The sequence below is a fragment of the Lissotriton vulgaris genome, chromosome 7, assembly GCF_964263255.1.
Source record: "Lissotriton vulgaris chromosome 7, aLisVul1.2, whole genome shotgun sequence".
NCBI lineage: Eukaryota > Metazoa > Chordata > Amphibia > Caudata > Salamandridae > Lissotriton > Lissotriton vulgaris.
In genome coordinates this window covers 1,190,106,380-1,190,131,687 of record NC_141695.1, presented here as the reverse complement: position 1 = coordinate 1,190,131,687, position 25,308 = coordinate 1,190,106,380, and the positions used below count along the sequence as shown (strand labels likewise).

The 25,308-nt window shown below is 49.8% G+C and overlaps 1 protein-coding gene across 2 annotated transcripts in view; it reads right to left on the bottom strand.

Moving 5' to 3' along the window:
* Positions 1-25,308, bottom strand: part of FBRS (fibrosin) — a 457,478-nt gene that overhangs the window by 221,493 nt on the left and 210,677 nt on the right. The gene's annotated exons all lie outside the window — the stretch shown is intronic.

The following is a 25,308-nucleotide window of genomic DNA, read 5'->3' as shown; positions in this document are numbered from 1 at the left end:
TTCTTGCCTCCCTTATGATATCCATACAGTCATGAGGCAGGTTGAGGTAGCCAAATTCTAAGACCTCATGAGCCAGATCGCCAGGTTGAGCTGTTGCGGATCTGGATGCTGAATGTCGCCATGGCTCTGCGTTAAAAGCCCGGGCGTGAGGTGCAGCCTTTGATGCGGTACCACGGAGAGTTCTAGAAACGTGGTGTACCATGGTTGGCATGCCCACGTTGGAGAAACCAGGATGAGAATCATTGAGTGTTGCTTCAGCTTGCGTGCCACTAGCGGTATTAGTGGTGCTGGGGAAAAAGCGTACGCAAATATGCCTGACCAGTTCATCCATATTGCATTTCCCTGCGACTGTGGGTGTGGGAACCTAGCGGCTAAGCTTTGGCATTTTGCGTTTTCCCTTGTGGCGAAGAGGTCTATCTCTGGATGACCCCACTGCTGGAAGTACGGGTGGAGTACTGATGGGTGTATCTCACACTCGTGCAACTGGTGGCTGTGCCTGCTGAGCAGGTTCGCCATCTGATTGTCCTTGCCTGGGAGGTGTTCTGCCATAAGGAAGATGTTTCTCTGAATGGCCCACTTCCACATGCTCTGAGCCAGATGAGACAACTGTGGAGTGTGTGTACCTCCCTGCATCTGTATGTAGTACATGGCCGTCATGTCCGTCCGGATCAACACAACCTTGTTGCACAAATGTACCTTGAATGCTTTCATTGCCATGAAGATAGCCATCAGTTCCAGAAGGTTGATGTGCATCTTTCTTTGCTGTGTCGTCCACAATCCATGCACTGTGTAGTGGTGTACATGAGCTCCCCATCCCTGGAGAGATGCGTCCGTCGTCAGTACAATCTGTGGCACAGGCTCCTGGAAAGGTCAGCCCCTGCAAAGGTTTTGTGGAGTCCACCAATGCAGAGAGTTGTATGCGCGACCGGTCACCAACACTAGGTCTTTCAATTGTCCGTGAGCCTGATTCCACTGACGTGCTAAGCACTCCTGAAGCAGACGCATGTGTAGTATCGCGTGCAGGACTATGAAGATGAAGGAGGCCATCATGCCTATCAACTGCATGAACACTCGTGCTGGAAGCGAGTGTTGCGGTTTGAATTTCCGTATTAGCAATTGCATGCTGTTGATTCTCACTGAATTTGGCTGTGCTTTGGCTGCCAGAGTGTTTATTGTTGCGCCCAAGGACTGCCGTACGTGGGCGGGCTGAAGGTGGGACTTTGGATAATTCCGTGAAAACCCCAGATCGTGAAGAAGGTGAATGGTGTGGGACATGCGGGCGGCACATTGCTGGGCCGACTTCGCCTGGATAAGCCATTCATCCAGATAAGGTTAGACGTGAACCTTCTGTCTCCGTAGATGTGCAGCCACTGTCGCCAAGCACTTGGTAAACAACCTGGGTGCTGTCGCCACTCCGAAAGGGAGGACCTTGAACTGATAATGCGGATCCAGAATGGTAAATCTGCGATATTTTCTGTGTGATGGGTGTAGCGGAATATGGAAATATGCATCCTTGAGATCTAGTGTTGCGAGGAAATCTCCCTGACTGAGTAACGGTAGAACCTGCTGTAATGTGAGCATGTGAAAGTGTTCTGATAGAATGTAATGGTTTAGGGGCCTGAGGTCCAGTATGGGTCTGAGGGACCCGTCCTTTTTTAGGATCAAGTAGTACAGCGAGTACTCCCCTGTACCTTTTTGTTCCACGAGCATGAGCTCTATGGCTCCTTTTTGCAGCATGCTGACTACCTCCTGCTGCAATAATTGTAAATGCTCTGAGGACATAGGACGGTGTCTTGGGGGTATGTTGGGTGGAGTGGATGTTAACTCCAGACAATAACCGTACTGGATAAGCTGCCTCACCCACCTGTCTGTAGTGATGGATTTCCAGATCAGCATGAACTGTTGTAGTCTCCCCTAGACCGGTGTGGTATGGTCGGGGGGCAGTGACAAGACGTCACTGTTTGTTAGTGGCGGAGGATCGGGAGCTGTTTCCACGACCTCTGCCCTTGGTGCTGTTTCCACGGTAGCCACCCCTATTGTTTTTGTTGTAGGTAGTCTGCGTGTCTCCTTTACTGTATTGTGTCTGCTGGGACAGCTGGCCTCTGGAAGCTCCTCTATGGTTGGAGCGACAAAAGGAACCACCCCTGAACTGCTGCGACTGTAGAGCCCCCATAGACTTTGCAGTCTCTGTGTCCTTCTTAATTTTTTCTAAGGTGGTGTCCACCTCTGGGCCAAATAAGTGATCAGGGTTAACCGGCTGATTGAGTATGGTGGTTTGTATCTCGGGCTTGAAGCCGGAGATTCTCAGCCAGGCATGTCTTCATAACATCACACTTTTATTAATCGCCCTGGCTGCATTGTCTGCTGCGTCCAGCGCACACCTAATAGACTCGTTTGATATAAGTTTCCCTTCTTGTATGAGCATCTCTGCTGCCTCCTTATACTCATCTGGCAAGTGTTGCAACAGGGTCTCGAGTGTATCATAATGAGCCCTGTCATATCTGGCTAAGAGTGCCTGTGTTTTGGAGATTCGCCAGATATTGGCTGCTTGAGCTGCCACCCTTTTCCCTGATGCTTCTAGCACTTTCGATTCCTTGTCAGGGGGAGGCGCATCACCCGTTGTTTGCGAGTTCGCTCTTTTGCGGGCATTGGAAACAACCAGAGAGTCCAACAGCAACTGTCCCTTGATATACGTAGGGTCCACAGGTGCTGGTTTGTATTTTTTCTCAATTCTGGAGTTTATTACCCTTGCCCTTGTGGTCTCCTTAAAGATGTCTCCAGCGTGTTTTAGGACACCTTTTAGCATGGGTAGAGTTTTGACAGTTCTCTCTCAGGATGAGAAGGTGTCAAACTAAACAATAGGGTCAGCATGGAGCTGGACATCATGATTTTTTGCTGCCCTCTCAATAAGTGCATTAAACGCAGCCGTGTCTTCTGTAGGTGACGTCTTAACAGCATAGACATGACTGTCCGGGGCAGTTTGTGAATCCCTTGGGTCAAGAGCGTCAGTCCAGGGTTCAGTGTGAGCTTCTGGATCAGTGTCTACAGGATAACTGTAATCCTCATTGTCACCATCCCCTACATCCACATCTGAGTATGTGGGTGAAATAGGAGCAGTGTCTTGTCCATGTGGTTGTATAGGTTCAAAAAGAAGGTGACTTAGCAGAATCCCGCTTTCTTCAATGGAATCTTATATGACTCCATAGGCTGTTCTGGGGGAATCTTTCGCTTGAAAATGGAAAGTCTACCCGTCTCGGTGTCGATGAATTGCCTCGACTGATCTTCCTGTGGGTGCTGTCGATGCTTGGTGGCCCCTTCCGTAGTTGTAGGCTTCGGCCCCATGGAAACCTTTTTGGCCACTTCGACGCCCGTCTTAGGTACCAGTTTTGGCGGCAGTGTGAACTGAATCGGTGCCGACGACTTCGGAGGTTTACTGACTGGCTTCGGGGGTGGAGTGGCCTTCGGCCTGACAGCAATAGCCTTCTCTTTAATGCGTTGCAGTGAGTCAGACACCTGCTTCGAAAAGAGGCGGATGGCTGTGTTGACTCGACTGGGTCTTTAGAGCCACTGCTAGTCTTGGACTCGAGGTCTTTACTGCCTTTAGCCTGGTTGAGTCGACGTTTAGGATTGAGAACGTTCTGAGTTTCGAGTCCCTTGTTAGTGTCTACGGCCTTCGGCGCCGACTTCTTGTCCGTAGCCGGGCCTTGAGGCGAGGCTGTAGAGCCAAGCGTTAGATCTCGGGTAAGGCCATATGGCGATCCCTCGACCTAAGCCTTATCGAGTGTTTTGGTCTCGGCCCCCGTACCAAAGGTTGGGCCTAGCTCCTCGCTCGAGCTATCTTCCACAGCCCCAAAGGCCTCATCGTCGTCTCCTACCTCATCGACGACGTCTTCATTATCGACCATTTCCACATCTGCGTCGTAACTGGAGTCTATCTCCGATGCAGGATCAGACAGGTTCTCTTGAACTTCCTGCTCAACTCCCTCATTTTCCTCGCCATCGAAGATGTTCACCGGGTCAGGTGCCGTCTGCTGGGCCTACTTTCGCGCTGCGCGTCGAAGCGAATCGTCTTCTTGGAGCCGAACCGAGAACAAGCCATACAGCTGGCTTCATCGTGATCCAGAGACAGGCACTTGTTGCACACCGGGTGGACATCGATGTGAGGATACTTGAGTTGCAAACGGGACATCTCTTGAACGGCTCCGTTCCATGATGGATCGTCGATACGGCCTCTGGCGTCGACCGTGCCTTGGTGCTAAAAAGCCACGCGGCTCTTCTTGACGTCCGGCTCGAGGATAGAGCTGGAACAAGTACTGGGCACCGATCGCAAAGACAATACCGACTATAACTAAAGGCCTTTTGGCCAAATTTGACGTTTATCGATTCCGAACTTGAGTTAACAAATATACATCCGAACCCAATGGCGGAAAAAAACAAACAATCTGAGGATGGAGTCGATGCCCATGCGCACTGTAGTCCAGGGAAGGAGCCACCTATCTCGTGATACTTTGAAGACTGTTCCAAACAACAATGTGCAATCATCCCGACCCAACACTAGGCGGCGATCTATGCACAGATATGAATTCAGCAGCCCACATGCCTCGAACTCAGTAAATACTGCAAAGGTGGAGAAGTTGGTGCAGGGGAGGGGACGGGTTAATACATACATTCTTCCTCTTCAAAGGAATATGGTAAAGGGTGCCGCTTGACTCAAGTTTGCGTTTGAGGTGATGTAGTAAGAACATGTCCTGTCTCTGGGTTTATCTAAAGTTCCTTTAGTTTTGGGTCCGATTTGGGTGTTGGGGCGTAGAAAATCAGATCCTGCAGCCTTGGAGGAACAGTTATAGGTTTCAGCACAAAGGATTTCGGTGCTGGGGTAGAATGGCTTTTCGGAGCAGAAAATTTTTGTTGCCGAAAGAGGCTTGGTTTTTAGGTGTCAATGATTTCGGCTCCGAACTGGTTTTCGGCTCTGTACCAGTCTTTGGCCGGCACTATCCAGAGCCAGAAGGTTTAGCGATGGGCTTCGTTGCCGAGCAGGAGGGCGGGCGAGAAACATCTTCTCGGTGTCAACCGTGGCGGGAAAAGGGGGTTGGGGGTTGAACCAAAGCCTTTGTTTCTGCTGAGTTGGCGTGTGGGTCAAGGGCTTTTCGGAACTCACGGGACGTTGACCTTGTGGCAAGTCTTCCATCTCAGAGTCAGATTCTGGAATGGAGGCAAGTTCTTCTTGATCTTCCTCGGAATAAAGTGCATTGAATATGTGCTCGGATCCTTCGCCTAAGATGTGCGTGTGTTTTCGACGGTCTGACTCTGCATTTCATGAGTGCTTTCTCCGATCAGAACGTGACGCAGTCCTGTTTGTTGTGCTCCGGCGACAAGCACAAGTTGCACACTTCATGCGAGTCGGTGCGCGGATACTTGGCGTGGGGAACAAGTTACTTACCTTCGGTAAGGATATATCTGTAAGAAACATTAGTTAGATTCCTTACCTTCGAATATCCCCAGGCGTCAGACTGGATCCGGAAAGTTTTTGTCCGCAGTACTCCTGCGCGTCGGTAAGCGTAGTCTGCGGCTCCGCGTCCGTCGTCGGCGTCATGATGATCGCCGGGATGTCGCCTGAGTACTTAGACGCCGCCCTCGCGAGCGGACGTCAGTTCTGTACATAGCTTTCCGCGTCAAGAATGCAGAGCCATGCAAGAAACAGACACTGGTGCCATGAAAGTAGGGCCCTCAAAGGGAGATACCTTAACCCGAGATATCGGTTCGCAGAATGGGGAGGATGGGTGGGGCGGTAAGGAATTTAATGTTTCTTACAGATATATTTTTACCGAAGGCAAGTAACTTGTTCATCTGAAAGAAACACGTTAGTTAGATTCCTTACCTTAGAATAGATACCCCAGCAATACCAACCCCGGTAGTGGGCCTGCGAACCTGGCAAGCTCACTCCAGGAAGTCCTGGAGAACGGAACAGCCGAAAAAGCCATCTCTCCGGAATTGGCTGTCCAGGCAGTAGTGCTTAACGTGTGCAGCAATGCCCACGTTCTTGACAGATATCCTGCAAGTGGACTCCCCGACCCAGGGCAGTAGTAGACGCCGCGGCCAGAGTGGAATGGGCGCGCAGCCCCACAGGAGGCTCCTTTTTCGCCAAGGAATAACAGACCTTGATGCACAAAACGACCCACCAAGAGATGGTCCACTTGTGCACCGCCCGTCCCTTCTTAGCGCCCACGTAACCGACAAAGAGCTGGTCGTCCACCCGGAACTGGCGTGTGCGGTCTAGATAAAAGGAGCGCACATGTTTTGGGTCCAGAAGGTGAAGCCTCTCTTCCTCTTTCGAGGGATGCGGAGGCGGAAAGAAGGTGGGCAAGGTGATGGCCTGCCTGATGTGAAAGACCGTAATCACCTTGGACAGGAAAGGGCAAGTCCTCAGAACAACTTTGTCCGGATGGACAGAGAGAAAAGGAGGCTTAGAAGACAGAGCCTGGAGCTCACTCACTTATCTGGTATAGGTGATGGCAACCAGAAAAGCAGTCTTAAGAGTCAGAAGACGAAGAGGGCAATTATGAAGTGGCTCAAAGGGAGTGTACATCAGATAAGTAAGTACCAAGTTCAAGTCCCACTGGGGCATCACGAAAGGAACAGGAGGGAACATGTGTGATGCCTTTCAAGAACCTATTTTCAACAGGGGACTTGAAAAGAGAAGGCTGATCAGGAAGCCTTAAGAAGACTGAAATGGCCGAGAGATAGCCTTTGATAGTGCCCAGAGCAGAGCCCTGCTGGGCAAGAGAAAGAAGGAAGAGGAGAACCTCTGAAAGAGGGGCAGAAAGTGGATCCACAGCCTTTGCTGTGCACCATGCCACAAATTTGTTCCACCTGCAGGCGTATACAGTTTTTGTGGAGGGACGCCTGGCTGCCAGAATCACACCACAGACTCCAGGAGGCAAGTCAAATGGCGTCAACTGTCACCGCTCAATCTCAACGCATGTAGGTAGAGACTGGACAAGTTCGGGTGGAGGACCATCCCCTGTTGCTGCGACAGAAGATCCTCCTGAAGAGGTAGACAAATCTGGGGATCAACTGACACACTGAGTAGCCCGGGATACCAGTATCTTCGTGCCCAGTCTGGAGCCACAAGGAGGACTTGGGCCTGGTCGAGTCAGATCCTCTACAGCTCTCTGGGCAGAAATGGTATAGGCTGAAAGGCGTACAACTGACCGCTCCTCTAGTGACGAAAAGCATCGCCGAGCAAGTGTCGCCTTGGAAATTCCAACGCGCAGAACTGATGACATTGCACGTTCTCTTCTGTGGCGAATAGATCTAACCAAGGCTCTACCCACTGCAGAAAGAGACCTTCGGCCACGTCAGAGTTCAGGCGCCATTCGTGATCCATCATGCACTGGCGGCTGAGTTTGTCCGCCCTGGCGTTCAAGGAACCTGCCAGGTGTTGAACCACCAGGGTGACGCCCTGGTGTTTCAGCCATGTGCAGAGGAGCAGAGCTTCCTTAGAAATGGTCCACAACCCCACCCCTCCCTGTTTGTTGCAGTACCACATGGCAGTGGTGTTGTCCGTGAACACCTGCGCTACACTTCCCCGGAAAGAGGGAAGGAATGCCTTCAGTGCAAGTTTGATCGCCCGCAGCTCCAGACGTTGATATGGACCGTGAGTCCGCCGGAGACCTGAGGCCTCTGATCTCCGCCTATCCCATGTGGCCCCCCAATCCCAGGAGGGACGTATCCGTCACCACTGTGTGCTCAGTTTGGGGAAGGGAGAGGGAAAGGAAGAGGGATCTGCCACTGACCCAATTGCGGTCCGTGAGCCACCACTGCAACTGGCTTGCAGTGCCCCCCAAGATCAGAGCGTGGTCGGACAGGTTGCCCTGATGCGGTGCCCACTGGAACTTTAGGTCCCACTGCAGAGTCCGCATCCGCCACCTCGCCTGATATACCAGCAGGATGCAGGAGACCATCAGCCCCAGGAGCCGCAGCATCAGCCTGACCGAAACTCGTGATAAAGGCTGAAAGATCAGAATCAGAGCCTGAATATCCCGAACCCGCTGCTCGGGAGGATAAACCTGAAACTGCGCCGAGTCCAGAACCGCTCCGATGAGGCACTTCTGAGAGGGGCACAGGTGTGACTTCGGCACGTTGATGGAGAACCCCAGCGAGTGCAGGAGATCGGCCGTAGTCTGGAGGTGGGAGACAACTGTCTGGGGCGAGCCCGCCATCAAAAATCAGTAATCGAAATAGGGGAAGACTGGAACCCCTGATCTGTGCAGATGAGCTGAAACCACCACCATCACTTTCGTGAACACTCGAGGGGCACTGGTGAGGTCGAAGGGGAGCACGGTAAATTGAAAGTGCTTGTAGCCTACCATGAACTGCAGGTAGAGCTGGTGGGCCAGCAGGACGGGGATGTGGAAATATGCGTCCTCTGAATCCAATGCTACCATCCAGTCTCCAGGGTCTAGGGCAGCCAGGACCTGAGCTAAAGTCAGCATCTTTAACTTCTCCTTGCGGAGCAATCCGTTGACGCTCCGGAGGTCCAAGATAGGGCGCAGGCCCCCTTTGCCCTTCATGGGAACCAGAAAGTAGATGGAGTAGTAACCACGTCCTACTTTCTGGCCCAGGAACGCGCTTGATGGCCCCCTTAGACAAGAGGGCCGTACTTCCTCCTACAGAAACTGCAAGTGATTCCCCGACATGCGGTGGTACTGCGGTGGCATGGCTGGAGGATTCGCGAGGTAGTCCCATCTGACGATTTGAGGCACCCACCTGTCCGAAGTGATGGCACACCACTGGAGGAGGTGATGGCGAACCCTGCCCCCCATTGGCGTTGAATGGCCCTGAAAGCTCGGACTAGGAAGGCTTTGAGGCAGATGCTGTGGGAGTGGATGTGGACTGTCCGGGCCTCTGTCCCCCTGCACCGCCACGGCGGTTACCACTTCCACGACTGCGTTGAAGTTGGTTCTGCGGCGTGTGACTGGAATAACGTGTGGGGAATCCCCTTCCTTGGCCACGAAAGGGGAGAAAAGCAGAAGTTTGCTGGCGCTGGCTCGACAGGCCCAAGGACTTTGCCGTAGCCCTGGAGTCCTTGAAACGCTCAAGCGCACTGTCTGCTTTGTCGCCAAAAAGGAGACGGCCATCGAAGGGCATGTCCATGAGTGTGTACTGGACATGCCCCGAAAAATTGGTGGACCTCAGCCAGGCATGGCGACGGATCGCCACAGTCGTGGAAATCGCTCTGCCCAGCGAGTCCGTGGTATCAAGTCCATATCTGATGGAATAACGTGCTGCATCCCGCCTCTCAACAAGAGCTTGGGTGAGCCGTGCCCAGGCCTCCTCCGGACACTGGGGCAGCATGCCCATAACCATATCCCACAAAGAGTGGGTGTAACGGGCCCAAAAGGCAAGCAGTGCTGATAGACCGCAACCCCAGACTAAGTGAGGAGAACAGTTTCTCCCCAAACTGGTCAAACCTTTTGGATTTCAATCTGGAGGGGCATTCGGGAATGCGGTCTAGCACTTAGAGACCTGGATCACTGGGCATCCCTACAGGCACCAGGAGTCGAAGTCGACTCGAAAAGAATTAGTCAAAAAGACCAAAAAGTGACTTGGGTACTAGCCTTTTCCAGAACTGCGCTTGCTGGCGTGGAAAAAAGAAGAACTGACGTCAGCGAGCAAGGGCGGCATCTAAACACTCCAACCGCGTCATCCCGGCGATCACAATGCAGACGACGGACGCGGAGCCGCAGACTACGCCTACCGACGCGCAGGTGTACTGCTGATGAAAACTTTCCAGATCCAGTCTAGCGCCTGGGGATATTCTAAGGTAAGGAATCTAACACACACGTTTCTTTCAGATATCAATGGCAGAATTTGAATGGAGTCTGTTCCATCGACTAAGAAGTGGACCAACGCAGTTAGGCCGGATAGCCTTCCCGAAGATCTTCGTTCTTAAGAATTTTTCTTCGACGGATACGATACGCGGCTAAGTGGGATACACGTTAGAAACAATACCGACGTGGGTAGAGTAGATTGCGCACCAAGGCGAACCCGAAGAAACTGTTTTAAAGCGGCGCGCAGCAATACACGTCCAAACCCGATGGTGGAAAAAAATTATCTGACAATGGAGTTGATGCCCATGTGGACTATCACCAAAAGGAGGAGTCATCAACCTTTTGACTGGAAAGACTTCTTCGAACAAAAACAACTTGCGAACATACAGATCCAACACTAGATGGCAGGAGCATGCAAAGCATGTGATCTACAGCTCACCTCTCGAACATTGTTTTCTTACTAACAGAGAAACTAAAGAAATCTGTTAATGTCAATGCAATCTCACACATAGGTGAAATGCACAATCACTACGGGAGACACAGAACTATACAGTTTAGAACAGTGGTGACTTGTCACTCATTTCAGTTCACTAGGATACTGCCACACCAATAATACTTCCTTTACAATGGTCAGATCGGAGAGGTAGTACTGGTGTATGAAGATAATGGAAATACAACTGCTAGAGGACTGGTGTTACAGGGTTCTGCTTTTTCTTCTCCATTATAGGGCTTTTATTAGTGGCCAAACATGGAACAGAAAAAGAAATACCACCCATCTCTTCACAAATTAATCAGGGAAGCGATAAACAGAATAATAATTCAACCAAGATGGTATTAATAACCAAAACGTTTACAAATAAAACTAAGCTACAAGAGAGCACACTTTGAGAAGCTAGAGTGTGTTTATCGACCGACTAACACTTAACCCTTCAAAAGGTCACCCCTATGTAAGTGTTCAAAGAGAATCAGGGAAAAAGGCGCTTTAACTTCGGATTGGAACGGTGCTGACTCCCTCTTCCCAAACAGGTCTTAAATATTTAATGATGCATGGTACTTACCAGGGGTAAGTAAAGATGACTTACTGCCACTCCACCTTTGGCAGTGTTACAAATCATCAAATTCATTTTTGGACATGTAATTGCATTAATTCGGCCAACATTTTGCATGCACTCAAAGAAAGCTCAAGCGTTTAAGTTACTGTAGACCAGGAAATGGTAACAAGATAATCAACGAGGGATACTTGGAGAATGGCCAGAATTATAAGGGGTGCAAAGAAAGAAGGTCAATGACAACCTTGCAGTACTACTTGAGTAATTAATATTAAGTATGAGGTAGTATTCAATATGTGCAACACAAACCAAAATCAAGTGCACTAGAAATGTGAAGGAAGCTGGCTCTGTATATGGGCTCAATGTAAAACCCAAAGGGCTCCATTAGAGCTAGTGTGGGTGAGCAGCCTTAGGGGTCTTCATTAACTACCACCTTTCTACAAAGCTATTCCAGCTATTTCTAGAGGAACTACAGCCAAAGGCCTAACCGTGACCTCCCCTGGGATAGCCCTTACTCTTAGTTTCCCCTGGGACATACTGGTTTGAGAGTACCAACCTGGCATGCATCACAGTGTGACTGGCACAGGTATCTCAGGGCAGTGGCTGTAAATCCATTCACCAGTAGGTGGTGGAGGTGTCTACTCCCCTCTGGAAACTCCAACTCACCTTTTGGGCCCATCTACACTAGAGGGTTGGTTTTTAGGACAGCAAGGGTCCTTGGTGTGGTGTACAGTCTTGATAGTTGTGACACCATACCTTGATGGGATCCCAACTCTTACCTTAGTACCCAGTTTTAGTTTGTGAGGAGCCTTTGGGCCCATCCTCCTGGACATGTTTTAGGGGGCTACGTGGGACTCCTTACTTTTATCTTTAAGCGGCTCACTATCTTCCCACTGTGGAGGTTCTATAACCCCCATATTTTGGTCACCCCCCCGTGGATGTCCTGGTCACCCTTTTCTTGACCCAATGGTTTGCCTTTTTCCCCAATTCTTGGGGAGAAATTGGACCTAGGTCTACCAGATACTAGTGTAACTTTTCCTCAATGCAATTACTTAGTGTGTTTTTTAATAAACAAATGATAAAGATCTTCCACTTTACTTCGAGTCAACCAGCCACCTAGTGTTTTTATGGAGTAGGCAACAAATTACACCCAGGGCTGACTCTGGTTTTTCTGAGCCCCACTGAGTCCAAATACGTTAATCAGGGTGCCCTTCATGAGTTCATAGGACTCTGCGTCTGCCCCACTAAGTGTCATTAGTCTGTCTCTACATTTATGAAAGAACAGTTGCCCTAAGAGGCCCCCCCGGTGAGTTCTAAATTCTAAGTGGAGATAAGGGGTGAGGTCTAGTTCCTCAACCATATTCTCTTTGTCGTTGTTATCTTCACAAATAGATGGGTTCTTGTTTAGAGACATTCTAACATAACTAATGTGATCTTGTATTATTCTAAAACTCTAAAGAGACTTAACCAAGGCCCTAAAGACTTAACAATTTGGAATAAACGGTCAATTCAAAAACTCTGAATTTCTAAAGACAAATTAGGAGTTCTGTCGTGTGATCAGGTGTTGACCAAGTCAGTCCAACAAATGCAAGGTAGCATATCCTAGCGCTGATCCATTAATGTAGAAAGCTGGCTCTGTATATACTATACCAAAATGAGGTATTGTGTGCACAGAGTCCAGTGGAATCCCAAATGTAGGCAGAAGTAAAAGTAGATCGCACCTTACACTCGGTTTGTGATAGTGTGGGCAAGCAGCATGGCTTTATCAGAGGGTAGAGTTAAGCATTTGTTGTACACACTCGGGCAACAAATGATGTCTCACACTCAAAGACTGAATTTCAGACCAATTGGTTTTGTATAAAAATATTCTTTAAGTCATTTTATTTTCTAGAACCAAGCCACACCTGGCACAGGTAAGTAAAATAATACTTTGCAAGATCTTATGCAATGTTTTACAGTTGAATGCAGGTTCAAATGCAATCGGTTGAATTACAGTTAAGTCAATATTTCAAAATTACTTATCTTACTTTACAGATTACTTTGTACGTTACTTTTTCTACTCTGTGTACACTTGCAGTTTTTCAGGGTTTCATGCAAACCAACTCCACACTTGAAAGAATTTAAGGAAAACAGTCCATGCAATCCTATAGGAGGAAGGAATATGCTACTTACCAGTATGCATCCGTTCTTGGCATAGAGGGCTGCAGAGTAGTACATTTATGAATAGATCGCCATCTGGTGTCGGGCTCGGATGATTGCACTTGTTTTTCTCTTGGAGAAGTCTTTTGTCGTCACGAGACTTATGACTCCTCCTTTGGTTGCTAGTGCGCATGGGCATCGGCTCCATCCTTAGATTGTTTTGCCATAGTAGGGTTAGATGGAGAAGAATGATAGAATACAGATAGAAATGCCCATGTAAGTGTATCTAAATAAGATAGTGTTGGAACAGACAAAGGTTTCCGGGGAGGCTGGGAGGGCATGTACCACTCTGCAGCCCTCTATGCCAAGAACAGATGCATACTGGTAAATAGCATATTCCGTTCGAGGCATATGGGCTGCAGATGGTGCATTTATGATTAGACTATACAGCAGTTGCCTACCTAGCGGTGGTCACCAGTGTCTGTTGCAACAGTTTGAAATAAAGTTTTTAGTACAGCTTGGCCCACTCTAGCCTGTTGTGTCGCCTGCACATCTACACAGTAGTGTTTTGTGAAGGTATGCAGTGTAACCCAGGTTGCTGCTTTGCATATGTCATCCAGAGGAATGTTTCCTAAGAATGCCATAGATGCCCCTAGTTTACGTGTAGAGTGAGCTCTAGGAGGAACAGTTAATGTGTATATTGTAAATTGGATACATTTTACAATCCACCTGGCAATGGCTGCTTTAGTGATAGGATTGCCCTTATGTGTTGGAGAAAACGCTACAAATAGTTGTTTGGTTTTTCTGAAAGTTTGTGTTCTTTCTATGTAGTACAATATTGCCCTTCTGACATCTAATGTATGTAGGGCCCTTTCTGCTACAGTCTGTGGTTTTGGAAAGAAGTCTGGTAGTTCCATGGGTTGATTGATGTGGAATGCTGAAATTACTTTAGGCAAGTATTTTGGGTTTGTTCTAAGAACCACTTTATTTTGGTGTAACTGTAGGAATGGTTCTTGTATTGTAAATGCCTGTATCTCACTTACTCTTCTGAGTGAAGTAGTGGCTATAAGAAAGGCTACCTTCCATGTAAGGAATTGTATTTCACACCTATGCATAGGTTCGAAAGGCGGTCCCATTAGTCTGGTGAGTACTATGTTGAGATTCCAGACCGGGGAAGGCGGTAGTCTTGGTGGAATGACTCTTTTGAGGCCTTCCATGAAAGCTTTTATTGCAGGCACGTTAAACAGGGATAGATGTTGCCTGTTTAGTAGGTACGCTGCTATAGCTGCAAGATGTACTCTAATAGATGTGTAAGCAAGGTTACATTGCTGTAAGTGTAGTAAATAGCAAATAATCTCTTTAGTGGATGCGTCCAGAGGGTTGATGTTGTTACTGTTACAGTATAGGGCAAACCTCTTCCACTTTGCTGCATAGCATGCTCTGGTGGTAGGACGTCTTGCTTGCTTGATGATTTCCATACAGTTTGGAGGTAAATGTAAGTATCCAAATTATAGGACCTCAGGAGCCAGATCGCTAGGTTCAATTGTTTGGGATCTGGGTGCATTATTTCTCCATGGTTCTGTGTAAGGTGCATGGGTAATATTTCTAACTTTTGATGTGGCACCTGTGAGAGTTGCAGTAGCGTGGTGAACCACGGCTGTCGTGCCCACGTGGGTGCTACTAGTATCATTGTCATTGAATGTTGTTGCAGTTTTCGAACCACTAATGGAATTAGTGGGAGAGGGGGAAAGGCGTATGCAAATTTGTTGGACCACTTTAACGCATTGCCCTGCAACAGGTGGTGTGGGTACCTGGATGCGAAGTTTTGGCATTTTGCGTTCTGATGGGTGGCAAATAGATCTATTTCTGGTTGTCCCCATCTTTGGAAGAATGGCTGCAGTATTTGGCCGTGCAGTTCCCATTCGTGTATTTGTTCTGACTGTCGGCTTAAGAGGTCTGCTATCTGATTTTGAACTCATGGTAGGTGTTTGGCTAACAGATAGATCTTTTGAGGAATGGCCAATCTCCAAATGTCCTGCGCTAGTCTGGATAGTTGGAGAGAGTGTATCCTCCCCTGTTTTTGAATAGAATACATCGCTGGCATGTTGTCTGTTCAGACCAGAACCGCTTTGTTGAGAATGTGCATTTGAAAAGCTTTTAATGCTAGGAACATTGCTAATAGTTCTAGATAATTGATGTGCAGCCTTTTTTGCTATACACCATCTTCCCTGCACTGTATATTTGTCCATATGCGCTCCCCATCCAGTGAGCGATGCATCCGCTGTTAGTATCACCTGTGGAATCGGTTCTAGGAACGGCCGCCCCTTGGAAATGTTTGTTGTGTTCCACCACTTCAGAGAGCGATGTGTGCGGTCGTCTACCAACACCAGATCTGTAATCTGACGTTGAGCCCGATTCCACTGTGTTGCTAGACATTCTTGCAGCGGACACATTTGTTCTGGCATATGGTATTAGCAGTATGCAAGAGGACATCATCTCTAATAACTGCATGAACACTCGGGCTGTTAGTGAGTGTTGCGGTTGAAATCTTTGGATCAACGTGAGCATTGTTTGTATCCTAATTGGATTGGGGTATACTTTGGCTCTTTCTGTGTCTATAGTAGCCCCTAGATATTGTTGAATTTTGTTTGGTTGCAGGTGGGATTTTGTGTAGTTCACCGTAAACCCTAGCTGGTGCAGCAACTGAATGGTCTTTTGTGTGTTTTGAAGACCTTCTTCTTGTGATTTGGCTTTTATTAGCCAATCGTCCAAGTAAGGGAAGACATGTATTTGTTGTCTTCTTAGGTGTGCTGCAACCACTGCTAGGCATTTTGTGAACACCCTTGGTGCTGTTGTGACCCCAAACGGAAGGACTTTGAACTGATAATGTTGTCCTTCCACAACAAACCTGAGATATTTTCTGTGGGCTTTGTGAATTGGGGTATACTTTGGCTCTTTCTGTGTCTATAGTAGCCCCTAGATATTGTTGAATTTTGTTTGGTTGCAGGTGGGATTTTGTGTAGTTCACCGTAAACCCTAGCTGGTGCAGCAACTGAATGGTCTTTTGTGTGTTTTGAAGACCTTCTTCTTGTGATTTGGCTTTTATTAGCCAATCGTCCAAGTAAGGGAAGACATGTATTTGTTGTCTTCTTAGGTGTGCTGCAACCACTGCTAGGCATTTTGTGAACACCCTTGGTGCTGTTGTGACCCCAAACGGAAGGACTTTGAACTGATAATGTTGTCCTTCCACAACAAACCTGAGATATTTTCTGTGGGCTTTGTGAATTGGGATGTGAAAGTAAGCGTCTTTTAGATCCAGTGTGGAAAGAAAGTCCCCTATCTTCAGTAAAGGAAGTACTTGCTGGAGCGTGACCATGTGGAAATGTTCCGAATTTATGTATGCATTGAGAGGTCTGAGGTCTAGTATTGGCCTTACAGACCCGTCTTTTTTGGGAATTAGGAAGTATAGAGAGTATACCCCTGTTCCTTGTTGATGTTGTGGAACCTTTTCTATAGCATGCTTTTGTAGCAGTGATAGTACTTCCTGTTTTAACAATGTTAGATGATCTTGACTCATTGGACGCTGTGGGGGGGGGGGGGGGGGAGTTTGGTGGGGTAGCTGTGAGTTCTAGGCAATAACCATGTTGGATAATTTGTCTCACCCATCTATCTGATGTGATGTTCTCCCAGGCAGGTAGGAACTGTGATAGACGTCCCCCAACCGGTGTTATATGGTCTGGGGGGAGTTGTATCTAGTCACTGTCTTGGGGTTGGGGAGTTGCGGTGGTTATTTCCGCGACCTCTCCCCCTGTTGTTGTTACCTCTGTAACTGCCTCTTGAATTACCTCTGGGTGATGTTGGTGTAAAAGAGGTAGATTTCTGGCTTGTGCCTGTATTCTTTGACCCGCCTCTATAGGTGAACCTACGAAAGGAACCCCTTTGACTTGGCTGTTGCAATGCTCCCATTCATTTAGCCGTTTCCGTGTCTTTTTTCATTTTTTTTAACCACTTGGATGCTAGGGCATTTCAGAGCTTTATATGTAATTTCCATTGAAATGAATGGCCACTCCATGACGAGCTGAGCTCGTCATGAGCATGGAAGGGGTTAACGTCTCGTCTGATGAAAAAACACTTTTTGGCTCACGTACAAAGGGCTGGTTCAATATCTAGTTGCATTGTCTGCTGCGTCTAAAGCACATTTAATGGAAGTGTTAGTTATTATCTTCCCTTCCTGTATAAGCTGATCTGCCCTTTTTGATGTTCCTTAGGGAGATGTGTAATGAGTTTTTCTAACTCATCATAATGAGCTCTATCATAGCGTGCAAGTAGCGCTTGTGTATTAGCTATACGCTGTTTGCCGATTGGGATGCTACTCTTTTGCCAGAGGCATCTATTAACTTGGACTCCTTATCAGGAGGAGGAGCTTCTCCTGTAGTTAATGAGTTTGCTTTCTTACAGCGTTTGTAACTACCAGCGAGTCGAGAGGTACCCGTCCCCTGATAAATATTGGGTCCTTTGGGGCTGCCTTATATTTTTTTTATCAATTCTTGGGTTTAATACCCTAGCCCTCACAGGATCTTTGAATATGTCAGCTGTGTGATTGAGAAGACCCTTAACACTATGGCTGCTAAGGCAATTCCCCTCCTGTGCTGGGAATTGCCATTTTGCTGGTGTCATGACGAGCTCAGCTCGTCATGAGCACAGCTCCAGGCTACCTCATGACGAGCTGAGCTCGTCATGAGCATGGAAGGGGTTAAGCATAGGTAGTGTTCCTGAAGTTCTTTGTGCAGCAGGTAGTGTTTCTAAAAGGAAATCCTCTATTTGAGGTTCCTTGTGCAAATCTACCTTGTGGTATTTTGCTGCCCTATTAATTAGCTGTGCAAAACCTGTATTATCATCAGGTGGTGAGGGTTTTGAGGGATATAGTTCGGGGTAGTTATCGTTATCTGACCCTGCATTATAATCCTCCCATGGGTCTGCTTCATCTGGGGCAGTGTCGTCATCCCCATGAAGTTCTCCCTCCCCTGTATCATTTTCTACATCTGTCTGAGGTGTAGATGGTCTTGGTGTAGAAGGTGGAGGAATAGCTGGCAGATTGTGAGGAAGAGGAGAAGATGGTGTGTCTGTAGGTTGAGGAGAAAGGGGAGGAGTTGTATTTGTCCCCATTGTTCTCTTTTTAGTAGGAGGAGCTTTGTTGTCCAACTGCTCATTCTTCCTCTTTTTAGGTAGTTTTGTCACCACCTTGCCAGTTTGCGGATCGATAAACAAAGTCTTTTGTTTTGGATCTGTCTGATGCTCCTGTGTCAGTACCGAAGTTTTTGGTTCCGAAAGGTGCCTTTGCTTCTGAACGTCAATGTGTTTTCTCGGTACCGGGAATTTGCTCAATTCCGATTTTATCGGTGTTGAGTAAGTCTTCGGCGTCGAAGCGTGTTTCGGTTTCGACATGGAGTGTTTCGACTGCGAGCCTTCCTTTGTATGGAGCTTCGGTGTCGAAGCCGATCGCCTTCTCGGATCCGACATAGTGGGAGGCAGAGTGTTTCGGTTTTGTTGCCGGGCCCGAAGGCGGGGCGCCGGAAACTTTTTTCGGTAGTCTGACCGGGCTCGAAGGCGGGGTCAACACCGAACGGGGTCGGTTTTTCGGTAAAGGGACGTCGTCACTCACGGTTTGATGATCGTCTATTTCTTCGACATCAGACTCGTCCACTTCCGACCCCGACTCCTCCTCATCTTCTTCTTCTTCTTCTTCTTCTGGGTGCTGGGCCTCGAACAGCTCCGGGATTGCCTCTGGCTGCATTCTCGACAGCTCGCGTCTTCGGGCTCGACGGTTTCTAATCGTCGACTTGGAGGAGAATGCTGCGCAGGCTTCACAGTCCCTGGATTTGTGTTCAAGTGATAGGCAAAGATTACACACCTCCTGTAAGTCCTTGTGTGGGAACTTAGCACCACACGTTGGACATTTTTTTAATCAAGTCCTTTCCACGGACTCCGGGCTGGACTACGCCGAGATAGGCCTCCCGGTCTCGTCGACTTAGAAGTTGTAACTTTTGTTGTTTGACGTCGAAACGCGTCGAGATGGAAGTAAACTCGCGTTCGATAACAATACAGTCTAATTGGAAAGGGAATACGCGCCAAAATATCACTTTTTTCCCGAAGTCGATCCAGAGCGCTTCGATCCTCATCCGAATCGGATGGCGGAAAAAAACAATCTAAGGATGGAGCCGATGTCTATGCGCACTAGCAACCAAAGGAGGAGTCATCAGTCTCGTGACGACAAGACTTCTCCAAGAGAAAAACAAGTGCAATCATCCGAGCCCAACACCAGATGGCGATCTATTCATAAATGTACCATCTGCAGCCCTTATGCCTCGAACATTAAGTTATTGGTTTACAGGTAAGTACTTGTTTGTGGGAGTTGGAGCCTCCAGGCCTGGGGTCACGCCATTATATCTAGGAGCCCGCCAGTTCTGCGGCAGCCCGATCAGGACAGAATAGCGGGAAGCTACTGCCTGCCGACAATCTGGTAAACAGTGAGGAGCGCAGATTCTCCTGTGGCGCAGCCCGCCTTCTCCTCTGGGCTCTCCGGGCCACTGTGCTTGCCTCCGACCCCCCCTGGGACTGCGGGCCAGGTCAGTCCTGGTGGCTGGACGCGACATGGCAGGCCTCAGAGGGAAAAAAGGGACCCAGACACTCCCGGAGATGTTGGCCAAACCTCAACCCAGGTCTAGCAAGGACCCACCCTCCGCGAAGACCGCGGGGACGCCGCCGGACCAATCCGGCGATCAAGTGCCCATCACCAGATCCTTTCTGGAGTCATTGTTTAATTCACTCATGGAGGACTTTAAGTCCCTGCAGCAAGAGGTGGCGGGGGTGGTCCGGGAGCTTCGGCGGGACGTGGAGGGTCTCGGAGAGCGAGTGGTCGCCATTGAAGAGGCTGACCAGACCAGAAGCGACGAGATCGAACAGCTCCAGCAGGAGGTCCTGCGACTCACGGAACAACTGGACCTTCAGGCCCACGCGGAGGACCTTGAAAACCGCTCCCGTCGCAACTACATACGGGTCCGGGGAGTTCCTCAGAAAACGGAAGGGACGGATGTCACTAGCTACCTGCAAGACCTTTTTCCGGGACATTTTAGGGGAACCTGCCGACTATGTCCGCATCGACCGGGCACAATGAGTTGGGCTTCCTAGACGCGCTTCTGCCCCGCCGCTGGACATCTTGGCCTTTCTCCCTGACTTCCCGCTTAAAGAGAGGATTCTCCGGGAGGCTCGGCGCGCACAGCCCCTTCACTTTCGGGAACACCCCGTCGCCTTGTACCAGGACCTCTCAGCCATCACTCTACAAAAACTGAAAGAATTCAAGGTGGCGACGGACTTTTAGCGGCGACAAGAAATCCCATATTCCTGGGGCCACCCGTTCAGACCGATTTTTAAATGGAATGGCACCCTGCACCAAATGCGCTCGCTCAAAGACACTTGCGCTCTTTTAGGTCCTGGGAGGGGGGGGCGCGCTGGTTGGTATTGGGATGTTTGTGGGTGGTGGTTAAGACAGGGACCGGGGGTGGGGTTGTGGGTGGGACCCAGTGTGCCGGGGAGATCTGCGGGGCTAACTCGCTCTTCGAATCGTCATCAGCTCCTTCAAGGTGATTGCACTCTCACAGCTCGTGGCTTAAGTGATTTCCTATGATGGAGTCCAGTTTGAAGGTACTAACTCTTACTGTTCAGGGCCTGAACAACCCGATTAAGCGGAGGGCTGTGATCTCATACCTGGAGAATTCCGGAGCCGACATATGCTTACTGCAAGAAACCTATCTCTTACTCAAAGATTGGCATAGGATGCGCTCGCGCGCTTTCCCACAGCAGTTCTTTTCCTCGCTCCCAACAAAGAAGGCAGGGGTGGTTATTTTAGTCTCCAAGCACTTCCGCGGCTGCGTGGGGGACAAAGTGGGGGAGATTAAAGGCAGATTGCTAGCACACACCTTCCTCCTGGGGGGACAGCGCTTTACCATTGCCTCACTATATGCCCCGAACTCAGGTCAGGAAACCATTCTTAAAGAGGCTGCTTCCGAATCCCTTCATTCCCCTGCCTCGCTTCTGCTTGTCGGGGGGGGGGACATCAACTTAGTAATGGACTCAAACATGGACAGATCGGGTCGTCGGTATGGGGACACGGGAACCATAACTGCTGCTGGTAAAGACTGGCTACGCGACCGGGGCCTAGTGGACCTATGGAGATCCGCTCATCCCACCACAACACACTTAACATTCTACTCTCACGTTCACCAAACATATGCCAGGTTAGACCACTTCTTAGGTTCTTCTGAACTGAATGTGTCATAGTAGAACTTGTTAAAAACTAGAGTGTTGTTCTAAAGTTAGAACCACATCAGCAACAGTGCACGGAGGTTAAGTGTGTTATTCACTTAAGATTGGTATCTTCTGAACTGCTTCCCATTCTCAAAGACGTAAACATTACCCCTGCGGCGCTATCTGACCAAGACGCTGTGGAACTGACACTACAGGTTCCCAGGTCCATCCGCCCCCCTTCGACATGGCGGCTGCGCGAGACCCTCCTACAGCGGCCGGAAGTCACCAAACAACTGCATGCTTGCCTCACCGACTACCTGGCTATTAACGACACCCCCGAGACTTCTGCGACCGCCCTATGGGGGGCCTTGAAAGCGGTGGCCCGCGGCGAGCTCATTGCCATTGCAGCAGCGGAAGCCAAGGACCGCAAAGTGAAGAGGGATAACCTCACAGCTCGTGTCTCTGAACTCGAGAGGGTCCATAGCCGTACCAGAGCTCCACGGGTTTGGAGACAACTGAAGTCCGCCAGAGCCCAACTGGTCAGCTAGACACGGACCAAGCGGAATTCGCCGCTCTGCGCCTCCGTCATTCTTATTATGTCGGGGGGGAACAAAACAGGCCGCTTACTTGCTAGCGCCCTGAGGGCGAAGGCCCAACGTTCCCAAATCACTAGCCTGACAGATGACTCCGGTCAGGACATTTCTGGCGAGACCCAGATCGCAGAGGCATTCAGGACGTTTTATGCTACATTATACAAGGCTGACTGTCCCGCCGGAGGATGTTCACAAATACTTAGATTCGGCGAATGTAACTGAGCTGTCTCAGGACAATGTAGATTCCTTGGACGCCCCTATTCGCCTAGATGAAGTCCTTGTCGCTATCTCTCGCCTCCGCCCTCTTAAATCCCCAGGACCTGACGGATTTTCAGCCGGGTTTTATAAAACCTTTGGCCAGCTGTTGGCTCCGGTCCTCACCCGGCTCTTCAACTCCTTCGAAGGCCCGAGTTCCATCCCTCCAGACATGCTGGCGGCTGAGATTATTGTGCTACCCAAACCAGGAAAAAAACCTCATGCTGCTCCGCGTTCCGTCGCATATCCCTACTTAATCTGGACCTGAAGATCTTTACAGGGATCTTGGCTGCGCGCCTTGGCCCGTGTCTGCCGAGGATCCTGGAGCCTGATCAATCCGGCTTCGTCCCAATCGCCAATGCAGCGACAACACTAAACATATTACAGCTGATTGATGAAGCCCACTTCCAGAACTCTGATTCCGCGCTGTTGGCTATTGACGCGGAGAAAGCGTTCGACCAGGTAGACTGGAACTACCTCCAACAAGTCCTGCGGCGCTTTCGGGTGGGAGATCGGTTTCAGGCCTGGATTGCGAGTTGCTACCACCACCCCCAGGCTCGAGTCCGCATAGGAGGTCTGCGCTCTGACCCTTTTGAGATTCAGCGGGGCACGAGGCAGGGTTGCCCCCTTTCGCCCCTTCTATTCGCCCTCTACGTAGAGTTGTAGCGCAAAAGATCCGTGACAACCCTACCATCTGAGGCATGACCTTTGGTCGGGAGCCCCATGTGATAGGCCTCTATGCCGATAATATCATCGCCGCTCTGGATCGTCCGGACTGCTCCAGCCCGCCTTTCTGACAGAGCTAGAATCCTTTGGAGCCATCTCCGGTTTCAAAATCAATAAAGGGAAATCCCTCATATTACCCCTGGGCAAGAACGCCCAATAGCACACCCCTCCACCTGCTTATGGAGGAGGAGTCCCATCGGCAGCATACCTCCCCTACCTGGGTGTCACGCTCACTGCTTCCAAGGACTCTACGCTGACTCAACTATACGGCCCTTTCCTCCCAGATTCGGTCCGACCTTTCACGATGGGCCAAACAGCCACTCTCCCTACTGGGTCGTGTCGCAGCGGTTAAAATGTCGGCCCTGCCTAAAATTCTGCATTTTTTCCCGACTCTTCCGGTGCTCCCCCCCGCGGGCACCATCCAGGCCCTCCAGGCCGCCATCCATCATTTCATTTGGGAGGGCAAACGGGCGCACCTACATAAACACCTAGCAAGACGCAGACGAAGGGGGTCTAGGTGTCCCCAATCTTTTACAATATTTCCAGGCTGCGCAACTCCGATATTTGGTAGAGTGGTTCAGGCCGGAGTCCGAGAAGCGCTGGTTATTCCAGGACGGGGCAATGGCTGGTACCTCCCTCTGGAAGGTCCCGTTCCTTCCCAGACAGCACCGACTACGCTATCTCCTACGGTCTCCTATTACTCTAACTGTCATGCAGGTCTGGAACGCGGTCGCGGTCAAAAGGGGACTCACTACCTTCCCCTCTCCCCTTACGTCTGTTCTGGACAACTCAGAGTTCCCACCTGGCAACGCTCCTAGGGCTTTCCCGCAATGGCGAGGCATTAGTAGCTTCTCCACCGGCCATCTCTTCGACCTGCAGGGTTTCCTCCCCCTTAAAGACATAATACAAAGCTATGATGTTCTTTCCCCTCATCTATTTCAATACTTCCAGCTCCGACATTGGCTTACCCATCCTGACATCGCCCCCTTGGTTGGCAGGCCCATGACAGCCTTCGAGAAATGGCTAGTGACAAAGGATTCGGACAGGCATCTTATTACGGACCTTTACAAAATGCTTACACCCACTCTCCCATCGGGCAAGTCCGCAGGCCAAAAGCGATGGGCGGCAGAACTGGGGAGGGCCTTATCACCCAAGGAATGGCGTTTTGTCTACTATAGAGCCGCTCACACCACTCGCAACACAGCTTCCAGGGAGGCGGCGACGAAGCTAGCCATATACTGGCACATCACGCCGGTTCGGCTCAATAAGGGTAACCCCACACGAAGCGCGCTATGTTGGAGGGGCTGCGGGGAAAGGGGCACTCTGACTCACCTCCTTTGGGACTGCCGTGAAGTCAAAGACTATTGGAAGGCTGTCCTAGACGACATCGACTCCACATTCGACACGGAAATCCCTAGATTCCTGACATACACCATTTTGGGCTTACCCAACGCACTCACCTTCCCTCTGAAATCTCTTAGAGGTCGCCAGATGGGGGTTGCCATGCAGGCTGCAACACAACATGTCCTATCCCTATGGGGCTCCACCACCAGACCTACTCACACGGGTTGGTTACATAAAATATGGTTTACCCTGGGCATGGAGCGCATTCACGCCACGCTTACACAATCCACGGCTGCTTATCAGAAAGTGTGGCTTCCGCTGCTCTCCCTTTTGTCCAAGGAATTCAATAAGATCACATTCCCTAAGTACCTGCGCATCCTACGACTCGCAGCGAATGCAAATGACTCCATACGTTCATCTGAGTGATTGTATCATCCACTACACGATTAGGGCTCTGTTTGCCCCACATGTTCTGCACACTGGGTGGGGTGGGAACAGGGAGGGAGGTTGGGGGAGCGGGGGTGGGGGGGGGGGGTGGGGTTACAGTTGGGGCTTTTCTTCTTACAATTTTATTGCTGCATTGCAAGGAGCGTCTGCACTGCCAGCACCACGTCATTGTTTTACCAAGTGCAAATGACCACACATGTTTACTGGATACTTCATGCACAATGCGGGAGCACAATGCGGGATGTGGGAGCACAATGCGGGATGTGGGAGCACAATGCGGGATGTGGGAGCACAATGTGGGAGCACAATGCGGGAGCACAATGCGGGACGTGGGAGCACAATGCGGGACGTGGGAGCACAATGCGGGACGTGGGAGCACAATGCGGGACGTGGGAGCACAATGCGGGACGTGGGAGCACAATGCGGGACGTGGGAGCACGATGTAGGATGTGGGAGCACGATGTAGGATGTGGGAGCACAATGTGGGATGTGGGAGCACAATGTGGGAGCCCTCCCTCCTCCGAGTTTTTTCTGTTGTTTTTAAACACTAAGGGGTAAACAGCGAAGTCAGGCAGATGAGTGATGGCCCGGTGGTGTGGGCAGAAGAGGCAATGCAAT